The sequence below is a fragment of the Urocitellus parryii genome, chromosome 7 (assembly GCF_045843805.1).
Source record: "Urocitellus parryii isolate mUroPar1 chromosome 7, mUroPar1.hap1, whole genome shotgun sequence".
Taxonomy (NCBI): domain Eukaryota; kingdom Metazoa; phylum Chordata; class Mammalia; order Rodentia; family Sciuridae; genus Urocitellus; species Urocitellus parryii.
In genome coordinates this window covers 102,513,731-102,525,747 of record NC_135537.1, presented here as the reverse complement: position 1 = coordinate 102,525,747, position 12,017 = coordinate 102,513,731, and the positions used below count along the sequence as shown (strand labels likewise).

Below are 12,017 nucleotides of genomic sequence, written 5' to 3'. Positions count from 1 at the left end.
TTGACATCTTCTGCACCTTCTTACTCAATTATAGTGTTCTAATAAAATTAAGTTAACACAGTCAGGAAGTTAAGTTTCTTTGGAAACTATAGGCACCATGGGGAGAAAGCTTCTTAAGACAGCGGGGATGCTCTCCAATAGCTGGCTTCAACCCCTGCTCTCCTGTCTACCTGGGCAGCTCTGATTTCTAAATCTAAGCTGTTTGTTTCAATGAGACAGTAGCTTTTCTTTCACCTTAATGATGCTGAAGAAAATGAAAATAATCCTCAAATGCATTCTTGAACAAAATTCTTATGCCATGCTCAAGAGTTTAATCAGGTAAGTTTTGTTTTTGTTTTTAAGTCTGGTAGACTCACAACTGATTTTGTTGAGTGGATTGGTGGTGGCAGTAGGGGGAATCCCTAAGATCAAACGATTTGTTTAAAAAAGCAACAGATTTCAGAGTTGTGTAAAAATCCTAATAATTTCAAAATAACCTTTATCTTTGTTACAAAAATAAAGATGTTAACTCCTTTAGTTCAATTTCCCACAATAACCTGTAAAATAGCAACAGATTCAGGCTCAAAAACTGCTTTTCATTTCTAGTGGAAAATGAGAATGTAGAATATGGACTCGCAATGCTTGTGCTCTTCTCAAACAGTGCAATTAAATACATTGATGACAGGAATCGCCTCAGTAAAAATGCAGTGGCTTTTTTAGAAAGCCTCAGAGAGCCCTCTAGTGACTGTGAAGGGGAGGTAAAGCAGAGATGATAGTGGAGACAGAAGCAGTTGTGAGTGTTCGCAAAGGAAAAGTGGGGGAGGGGAAGCTTTTGGTTAACAGCCTATTTACAATTAGGTAACTGTATACTTAAATACTTTTCACCTGAGTAACATTTGTAAATATGTTCTAAGAAACCTCACAGCACAAGTCACACCAAAATCCCTTTGTCCAGTACCTGTGCTTTCCCCAGTCTTCCTCTCTAGTCAGTTTGCAATTTCAGGAGAGTCATGAGCCTACAACACTAAGAAAAGCACGCCCGGCCCTTCAGGTGCACTGTCAACAGGAGTGGCCGGAAATAGGTTCTGTGCTCTCTCAGCTTCTGCTTAGACAACTCTCTTACATTCTGCACATAAAACACACTGGATATAGAACCTCCGGCTTCTGCCTCTCCAGACCACTTCTCAGCTGTTCAGAGCTTCAAGCAATAGGTTTATTGTGCACCAAGAGGCTTGGAAGAGTGGCACCGCTGCTGGGGGACAGGGGCTTCCTGCCTTTGCAGAACAACGATGTTAGTGTACACTACGCAGTGGCACCAGGGGACCTCGTGGGCATCCGAGGCTTTTTGATCAATGGCTTGTCCTTGGCCCAGAGGTGACATACATTGTCACAATACTCAGTCCCTGCTGCATCAGTTTTGAAGCTCTCCTGTTGTAGCAAGGCCTTTCAATCAGTGTGGACGCAGCATTTCTGAACAGAAAGTTGTTTTCACTTATCATCAGAACCAGTTCCAGCTCCTGGAAATCTTGGAGTAGAGCGACATCTTTGTCCTTTCTTAGCAGCGTATTTGGTAACTTTCTGATCTTCTCCACTTGATCTGGATTAACACCCAGCTCACAGCAACTCACTCTGAGCAGTTCTTGGTATGTAAGCTCTTGTCGGTCCAGTTCAATTTCAATGAAATCATTTTCTCTAAGAGATGGGTTCTGAATCCTTACCTTGAGTACAAGCTCTTGCATATTAAACGGAAATGTTCCAGTAAAAAAAAATGGCTGGAATGCTGGCGCCGGTCCTGTATAAGTCCCATTTTGAGGCTCCAGAGTCACTGGTGGCTTAGATGGGACAGAAGAGAAAAGGGAGCGGGTCTGACTCACTGGTGGCTGACAAACAGGACCCGGTTTTGTGCTTTCTGGTGTTCTGAGTATGGCAGGGGGGGCAGTCACATCACCGTTCTGAACCAGTGCCAAAGAAGGGTAGTCCCGGGGAAAGGCTCCTAACAGGGTGGGTTCCCCAGGGGGCAGCAATGGAGGTGAGCCATCTGTAGGGGGGGATGCTGGGGGTGTGGAGGAGCCCCCATTCTGCAGCTGGGCTGAATCCTCTGCTCTGGGAGTATAGATAAAAGGGAAGGCTGGGTTGGCCAAATAATTGGGAACAAAGGGCAGTTCTGACTCCTTCTTCAGCTGAGGAAGGGTGTCGTCATCATTATCATCTTCTTCCACTCCCACGATCTTCCTGATTTCTCTCCTTGATGTTAACTGCACTGGCATTTCCCCTTTTGTGGTAAGAATCTCTTTGTCAGCACCTGACTGTGACAAGTATGAGACCACCTGACCATGGTTGCGTTTACATGCCCAGTGTAAACAAGTCCAGCCGTTGACCTCATTTTGGGAATTCACATCAACCCAGCTCTCCACCAGTTTCTGCACCTCCCGAATGTCCCCCAAGGCCGCGGCCTCCCGCAGCCTCTCCTGCTGCTCCTTCTGCTCTAGGAGGGCGCTCATCTTCCACTAGGCCGCAGGCCCCCCGGCCGCCCCGCCCTGGCCTCTCAGCGCTGTCGCTGCCTAAGCGGCCCGCACCCAGCCCAGGCCCGTGCTCCCTTCCGCCCGCCGCCCGCCGCTCCCCAGGTGCTCCCGGCCAGCAGGCCCCTGTGTTTTCTTTTACTATGACCAAACATATATAATAAATTGAAACGATGATGACAGGCAGAGAAATTTAAGATATACAAGGTACACAGGTAAAATTGCTCTGCTATAAAATTGTGTATATGCATTTAAAACTACATCAAAACGGACTACACAATTTTCATTTTTATAATGCACAAAAAATTAAAGAAATTTTAAAAAATGAGATTGTTAACGATAGATGTAGAATTGACAAGCATTGTTACAAATTTTAGTAGTATAAATTTTAGCCACTAGCAAACTTCATATTTAAAATCAGTGCCATAGCTGTCAACCAGCCCATATTTTTCAAATATTCCCAATAATTTAATATTCTGGAATGAACCCAGAGTAGCTTAGGATGATCTGGGATATCAAAATTGCCACTGTTCATCTTCACCCAGACTGGAGCTGGACTTTCAGGACAGAGTAGACACTGGTGTGAGTAGTAACAGAGCCCAGGGTGTCCCTCTCTGTGACCCTGCATCCAGCCACAGTGGCTGGAAACCCAGGCAGGCTCCAAGCTGCCTCTCCCCAGCACGTGGTCCTGGAGCTTCTTGGACTTAGGGTCACCTCACACCAAGATGGGAACAGAATGGTCCTGAGCAGAGCATGTCTTCAGGGACCTGGAGCCAGTTTCAGAGCCACCTTACAGCTCCCACAGTCTCCTACATAACTGACCATTCTCCCTCCTGGGTCTTTGCCAAGGGAGCCCCTTTCTCTTCAAGACCTTTCTCAGGTCACCCCTGTCCACAGGCCACACAGAGCTTGGAGCCCTGGTTTTGGGAATTGGGTGTCACAGAGCGTCATCACTAGGATAGACAGCTCACATACATGAAAGTTTATTCTGAATGTGCATATTTCTCTGCATTTTAACTGGGTTTAGGCCTTTCTATCACTGCTTCTCAGTTTCGTACATAGCCATTTGGTTCAAATAATGCCTTGCTGTGGGTAGTATTGTGTGATGGCTGGAGGTTTGGCAGCTACAATGGTACCTAACAACTAATTGCCTTGGAAAATTTCTTTTTTAACAGAAGAGAAAATAAAACTGACTCCAGACATTGCCAAAGGTCCCAGGTGTGAAAGGTTCTGGCAGTATGTGGGCTCTACTGTAACATGTGTTCTATGACCTGACCCATAACAGGAAGCACACTGAGCAGATTGGGAATGGGAAGGTGTCATGGGGAGAGAACAGGGGATCCATCTGAGAATGGAGGGGATAAGACATGGCATCAAATGTTTATAAAGTTAACCTGGACGTGGTAGAGCTCACCTTTAATCCCAGGTACTCAGGATGATGAGGTAGGAAGATAACTAATTCAAGACCAGCCTGGGCCTCTTAGAGAGAACCTGTCTTAAAATAAAACTGAGGCAGGGCTAGGATGGAGCTCAGGGTAGGGACCCCTGATATGAAACCCTGGTACTGAAAAGATAAGTTTATAAAGTTTACTTTGCAGACACTGGGCAGAAAATATCATTAAAAAATTAATGTTCGGGGGGGGCTGGTGTTGTGGCTCAGCTGTAGAGTGCTCACCTAGCACACGTGAAGCCCTGGGTTCGATCCTCAGCACCACATAAAAATAAATAAATAAAATAAAGGTTAAAATTAATGTTCATCAATAAATATTGTTCAGTAGCCTGTGCTGAGCAAGAGAATTTCATACAAGCCTGATTTAGAGAAGAACAAACTTCTGAGATTCTGAGACAAGAAAGATGTAAATAATCTCTATTCATGGTAGTGTTAGTGGGTTTGCTGGCTGGGAAGAAACCTCAGGACATGAGGGGAACTTCACTTTCTTCCCTCTGACCCTGCTCTGGAACTGACCCTGTGTGCTGAGCGCCCCCTGCTGGCCATGGGTGCCCTGCAGGAGGTTAGTGTCTGGGCTCACACTGAGGTCCCCTCACTGTGTCTCTGGCACAGTAATAGGTGGCTGTGTCCTCAGTGGTCAGGGAGCTCAACTGCAGGGAGAACTGGTTCTTGGACGTGTCTCTGGAGATGGACACTCGGCTTTTGAGGAATGGACTGTAGTTAGTACAATCACCACTAGTTATGTACCCTATGTAGTCCAGCCCCTTCCCTGGGGGTTGACGGATCCAGCTCCACCAGTAATCACTGGTTGTGATGGAGTAACCAGAGATAGCACAGGTGAGGGACAGGGTCTGAGAGGGATTCACCAGGCCAGGTCCTGACTCCTGCAGCTGCACCTGGCACAGGACACCTGGGGACAAAGACAGTCATACCCTGTCAGTCACCTGCAGCCACAACCTCCCCATGGATACAGATCTGACACTGGGGACACTCCCTTGGAGAGCTGTGACCAGGCACAGAACAAGACCCAGCAGCCTCATCTTCTAGACCACACCTGCCTTCCAGAGAACTAAGCCCTGTCTGAGCAGAGAGCTGGGAGCTCCCACAGCCCAGAGGGCATTTGAACGCAGAGCAGGAGGAGGGATTTGCATGTGGGTGAGGCTCTTCTGATATCTGGAGAGGCTGAGTTCAGGCTGCCCAGGTCCTCTGTGCTCCTGAGATGTGTCCCTGTCTTGAACCCAGGTGGACCTTTACCTGTGAGAGGAGAGCAGGTGGTTTCAGGGGTGCTGGAAGGCTGTCAGAGGGGGAGCCTACCCTCCTGAGCCCAGGCTGCCTCTTTCAAGCCCTTCCTCCCTGAACCTGGGAGGGTCTCAGAGTGGCAGGAATGTGCCCAGCATGCAAGAGGCCCAGGTTCACCTCCCATCCCTGAAGGAGAAGCCCTCAGTGATGACTGAACAGAGCCCAGGTCTGAGGATGGGGTTCCCCACATCCAGGAGAAGAGCCCCCCTTTTTCTCAGGACTAGTTCTTCTCTTTCATCTCTGTGAGATTTTGGGGCTACAGACTTAGCAGGAGAGGAGGGAGCAGGGTCTCAGGAGGGCAGGGGCATCCTGCTGTGTGCCCAATGCCCTCCCCCACCCTCTGCCCTGCTTGTCCTCCTGACTGTCCAGCCAATTCCTGTGGACAGCAGTGGGTGGGAATCTGCTCTGAGCTCTTCCCCTCATCTGTCCTGCCCTCTGGTCTCCACCAGGAGAGGACAGCAGGGAGGTGCTGGGCCAGGTGTGAGTCCTGGGAGAAAAGGCAGCTCTCAGCTGCAGCCTGAGGCTGAGAACCACTGAGTTTACTCAAGCAGCATAGCTTGACATCAGACAGGGCTGGCATGCAGGGAAGTATGGGGTGAGGGAGGGAGCCCCAGGTCCAGTTCCTTGTGCAGTGTCACTGCAGTGAGACCTGCCTTGCCCACAGCCCAAGACCTTGCTCATCTCCATGATTTTACCACCTAAATTCATGAGTGCCAAATGGTGAAGTTTCCATGTCCTAGAAAATCTTCTAACTTAAAAAGCTATTCTTCCAGGCGTACTAAAGGGGAGACATCTTCAGATGATCTTAGCCCTGACCTGGGGAATCTGGACTCTTCTTTAGGATTCTCATTCCCACTTCACCTGTGTCAAGTGTGAGACGGTAGACTCCATCCTGCCAGGGCTTCATATGGCCCTGCTTGAGGTAACATTTCCATCCAGTCTCACTTAGGCTGAGCTCTGCATTTCTGTTATGATCAAGGTGCATGGATTCAATACCTTGTCTCTCAATTCTCCTCCATGAGTTCTGCAGCCAGGACTCATGTTGCTTTGGAATTTTTCTGAGTGGCCTCCTTTTTAGCTCAGATGATTCTACTCTAGTTTTTGAACATTGAGAGTGCTGACTAATTAAGACAGGATCCATTGCCAAGATCACTGTGTTATAGCTGAAGAAAAACTTCCTGTAACTCATTTGCTTTCTGTCAGCTTTTTTCATCCTTCTTGCCCCTGGGAAATTCTTTATGATGAATGCAAATAACCAAATCCAAATTCACAGACATTGCAGAGAATGTGGCCCTCCAGTGTGGTCAGAAGAAATGTTGTTCTTAACAGAAGACAGTAAAACAGGATACAGTGAAGGATCTTCCTGGGATTGGGTGTGGGTGGGAAATTCTTTCTCAGGCAGCTCATGTTATGGAAAACTGCAAAACTACAACAGTTTCAAATGTGAGTTTGACCTGGCTCCTAGGGACGAGCAAGTCTGACTTGGCCTCCAAAGCTGAAACACTCTTGCTTTAGAAGTCTGGAGCAAGGCAAGCCTCGTGTTCTCATGTTCCTATGATGCTGCTTCAAATCCTCAGTTGTGCCTCTTTCTCTGTGTGTAGCAACCAGAGGCATTTGGTCTCTGCATGGGAACAAAATCCTCTTCTGTGTTGCCCTCTTGTTCTGGTCACACTTAGAATGTCTTTAAAATATATGATTTTTCAACTCTACCCCTGATGAGGACATTAAGTATCTCCATGCAGAGACCAAATGCCTCTGGTTGCTACTGTGACATCACCAGCAGGAAGAGAGTCTGATGTCATCGGCTGTGGGGCAGGAATTAACCTTGATTCCTGAGGCTGCAGAACCACCTGTGGATAGTGAAGGGCTCTTGGCACAGAGCAGAGGCTGTGGAGGATCCATCTGGCAGAGGGCACCACAGGAGGAGAGCTAAGTGGGAACCCTCAGTACCCCATGCTGTGCCCTGGGGAGTAACACTTAAAAGAGGAGGACGGGGTCCCAGCCTTGAGCAGCTGCAGAACCACCTGTGGGAGAGGCCTGGAGAGCAGGGAGGTGGGAAGGACGTTCAGCTAGCTCAAGTGTGTTCAGGGTCCAGGGGACTCACCAGAGGGCAGCCTCCAGGGAGCACTGAGAGTGCAGGGGCATTTCATAGGGGAAAAGGCACTAGGAATGGAGTGAATGTGAGAAGATATTCACCATCAGTCCAGCCTTTTATACACCAGATAGATCCTACTGGAACAAGATATCAGGGGTGTAGTAAAAGTCAAAAATCTTTAGAAGAAATGCCAATCACATTGCACACCTAAGAGTTAACATTGGAGAAAAGCCTTTCACATGCAGTGAATGTGGAGATGATTTTAGGCAAATTCCACACCTGCTCAGCATCACAGGCTCCATGGTAGAGAAAGTATTTTTTTGTGTGTGCAATGATTATGGTCAGGTCTATAGCCACAAGTCCAGTCTGATTTTTCATGTGTTCTCACCCTAGTCAGAATGGTGAGTCAGCCTGCCCACACTACAATCTCCAGGTATTTGACTGAAGAGTAACCAAACCCATTTTAATAGCCATGGTAAACTCAGTGCTAGAACTCTTCAGAAAAGTCCTGGCAAGTTGCAACCTGAAGAGCAGAGCACAGTAAGTGAGCCACACCTGTCAGGTGGGCCTGGAATGCCTCGACAGATAAAGGAGCAGTTCACTGTGATTCTTTCCTCAGCACAACAGAGGCCAACATTAAGAGAGTATCTGCACAAGCACAGAACCTATCACTGGATGAAATCCAGCAATTTCTAAGATGAAAGCAACATGAAAGTTTCACAGGAGGAACACAACAGTGAAGTGAATCCTGCTTTAGTGAGAGACTGTGAGGGCTTTCCCCTGAGACTGAACTAGGGCAAGAAAGCCCCCCTCAACTTTCCTGTTCCACTAAAGTCTGGGACCCTGACAAAGCGATAAGCCAGTAAGAATGTTGAAAATCATCCAAGTCAGAAAAGATGAAACTAACCATGTATGTTGGCTAATGATGTGAACACATGGGTAAGAGTCTTAAAAAATAAGCCAACCAACAACATTATAAAGTGCAAAAAAAATCAAGATCAGTCAATGAGGACGGTGACAATCAGAAGGTTCTGTACGGCCCAGAAGAAATGTATATGCATGGAGAGAGAGCCTAGAGACTGGATGAACACCTCTGCTCTGCTCCTCAGAGAGGGATTAGTACCCAGAATATATAAAGAACTCAAAAGCCTCAACCTTCAAAAACAAATAATTCAATAGCTTATGGGCAAATAACAGACACTTTTCAAAAGCACAAATACAACACACTAAAAATATTTTTAAAAAATTTGCATTTCTAGCAATCAGAGAAATGTCAATGAGAATGACAATAAGATTCCTTCTCACTTCAATCAGAATGGTAGTTATCAAAATACAAATAAAAATATGTGCTGTAGAAAACATGGGGAAAGGTACACTCTTACATTGGTGGAACTGCAGATGAGAGCTACCCTGAGGGAAGCAGGGTGAAGATCTCTCAAAATAGCATGGATGAAGCCACATTGTGACCCAGCTCTCCTGTTACTTGATATTTATCCAAAAGACCTAAAGTCAGCAAACTACTATGACCCAGCCACTTCTGGGTTTACACAGTACAATTCCCAAGAGCAAGGTTATGCAACCAGCCCACATGCCCATCAATAAAGGATGCATAAAGGAAATGTGTGTCATATACCAATAATGCAGCTCTGCTCAGTCATTAGAAAGCATGAAATCATGATGAAAGAGTGGAGATGGAGAACATTAGGGCAAGAAAGTCATGGTACAGTGTTTTCTCTCATATTTGGAAGCTAGAACAAATAAGGAAAATAAAGGCAGGTGGAATCCCAAGAAAATACAAGAGACCAGTGGAGAGGATGAAGGTGACTAAGGGCGAGTAAGGATGGACAGGAAATAGGAGGAACCAGGAGTTTTATATATATATATATATAGAGAGAGAGAGAGATAGATAGATAGATAGATAGATAGATAGATAGATATAGATAGATAGATAGATAGATAGAGAGAGGTGTGTGTAAACATATACATAGTGTTTATTTAAACAAACGTATAAAACATGGAAGAAAAATCAATAAAGTAATTGGGGAATTTGAGAAGAAGGAAAGAGGAGTCACTAGGGCAGAAAAATAACTTTTATATTTAATGAATTATATAATCATATCAAAATGAATCCCAATGTTATTGTTTGAATGTGAAGTGTCCCCAAAAAACTCATGTGTGAGACAATACAAGAAGGTTTGGAGGAGAAATTATTGGGTTATAGCTTTAACCTAATTAGTGAATTAATCCCTAATGGGATTAACTGGGTGGTAACTCGAGAAAGGTGGTGTATGGCTGGAGACAGTTGTTCACTGAGGTTTGGTTTGGGGTATATATTTGTATCTGGCAAGTGGAGACCTCTCTCTGCTTCTGATCCCCATGTGAGCTGCTTCTTTTTGCCACACTCTTCTGCATGATTTTCTGCCTCAGCTTGAGTCCCAAGGAATGGAGTCAGCCTTGTATAGATCAAGGCCTCTGAAACAGAGAGCCCTCAGATAAACTTTTATTTACCTAAAATTGTTTTGGTTATGTCCTTTAATGGCAAGGTCAAAAAAGCTGGCTGAAATACCAAATGAATACAATACTGATGCACTATTTTAAAAGAGGAAATACATAACAAAAACAGAATAATTATCTTAAGAGATATCCAGAATTAGTATAGGCAAACCCACAAATCTCCCCTGGGAAGTTGATACATGGAGAGGCCCCCAGATGCAGGAAATCAACCTCCAACCCTCATCTGCACCTGCTCCTGTCCTGGTAGTGATCTCCTGTGTGCTTAGTGCCCCCTGCTGGCCCTGGGTACTCTGCAGGGAGGTTTGTGTCTTGGCTCACACTGAAGTCCCCTCAATGTGTCTCTAGCACAGTAATAGATGGCTGTGCCCTTGGCTCTCAGCTAGCTCATTTAGAGGTAAAACCTGTTCTGAGAGTTGTCTTGAGATGATGAATTGGTCCTTTACCAGGTGCATAGTTGATGACCCCTCTACTATTGCTAATGTATAAGATCTATTCCAGCCCCTTCCCTGGAGCCTGCTTGACCCAACTCATCCAGGAGCTACTGAAGGTGAACCCAGAGGCTGCACAAGAGAGTCACAGGGGCCTCACAGGCTGCACCAGGCCTCCCCTGACCCCATCAGCTGTATGTCACACTGGGGAATCAACATGCTCCACTTGTTCTTTGGTCTCTCTGACAGAAAGACCAGACAGTCTAAGCTCTTGTGGCCTGTGGAGTGGCCCTCATCCATAGCACTATAGACCTGGCCGTTGGCCACCTGGCCATTATCACAGGTGGTGGCCATGATGGTCTTTTCATGTTGGAAGCAGTGACAGAAACACAGCCCCTGGTAGTGCAGACAGTGCAGGCTGCCCGTGTGACCCCATGTGATTTGGCCATGGTGGGAAATGTGTACCTGAGAGTGAGAAGGAGCAGGAGAGGCCCTGGCATGGGCTTGTGGTGAGTGACAAAGGCTGCAGCCCTGGGAGAATTCAGTCCCCTCAATGGTTCCCATTCTTTAAGCCCAGAATTTCCTCCTCTAGTCCAGCAAATGTGCTGATGGAGACTGACTACATGCCAAGTGGCCACAGTTAAGAAGGCTTTTAAATTGTGTCAGTGTTCCTGTACAATTAAGGACATGAGACCAATTGTTGCTCTCTGTGTCTATTTATCATCTATCTTTTAATCTCTCTCTGTTTCATTATCTATCATCTATTATGTATATATTATCCATAATCATCTTATATTTCTGCCATGTATGATCTATTACATAGTTATCTATCTATATCTATAAACTATCTTATATAATTGTTATCTGTGTATAAAGTTATTTATCTGCAATCTATGTGTCTACCTGGTGTCTCTCTGTGTCTCTATCTACCTTTCAATATCATCATCATCATCTGTGATTCATACCTCAGTTTTTTGTCCTTGAACTGTAGGATTTGGGGAAATAGTCTTTCTGTATAGAACAACTATTTTGAGATCCTCCCGAAAACACAGTCACCTGCCAATGAACACCTGAACATTGTTACAGATGGTTCCTATGATGTTTTTAGTTAGACTTGGTTTCAATAACAGTAAAGTAGATGCTCTCTTTCACCCTGCAATTATTTGGAGCAAAGTGAATGAAAGAGGTAGAATTAGACCAGAATATCTGCAATTGTTAGAATAAACTGTTGACTCCATAGATAAACACATTTGCCCAAAACTAAATTTCTAAACAGGTTTCCAAATATAAAAGAAATAAAACCAAGAATCAATAAGTGTATATAAACATAGAAAGCCTCTCTGCACAGCACTGAAACCAATTAAGGTATGAAGACAGAACCTACAGAATGTGAAAATACATTTGCCAGTTTGTCCCCCAACATAGGATTAGCATCCAGAAACACAGAAAGACCAGAAAAAAACTTAACACCCCAAAATAAATAACTCAATTACTAAATGGGCAACAAATGTAAGAATACTGATTCTGAGGTCACCTGCAGATGAGGCTAGTGAGATTGCAGGTAGATATGGAAATCCTCCTGGACCCTGGCCTGGAGACCACCTCCACTACACCACAGCAAAGAACTTGTACCATTTTGTGCATGATGTGGCACTTGGTGGGAGCTGGGCTCACTCAGTCTGGAGCACACTGTGGGATGGACTACCTCAAGGGCACGGGGAGGCCCTGGCATG

At 45.6% G+C, this 12,017-nt stretch overlaps 2 pseudogenes; both read right to left on the bottom strand.

Moving 5' to 3' along the window:
• Window positions 1-1,328: 1,328 nt before the first annotated feature.
• Window positions 1,329-2,497, bottom strand: LOC144256086 (ankyrin repeat domain-containing protein 40 pseudogene; annotated as a pseudogene).
• Window positions 2,498-4,511: 2,014 nt separating this feature from the next.
• Window positions 4,512-10,638, bottom strand: LOC144256085 (immunoglobulin heavy variable 4-30-4 pseudogene; annotated as a pseudogene).
• Between the last annotated feature and the right edge of the window lie 1,379 nt (window positions 10,639-12,017).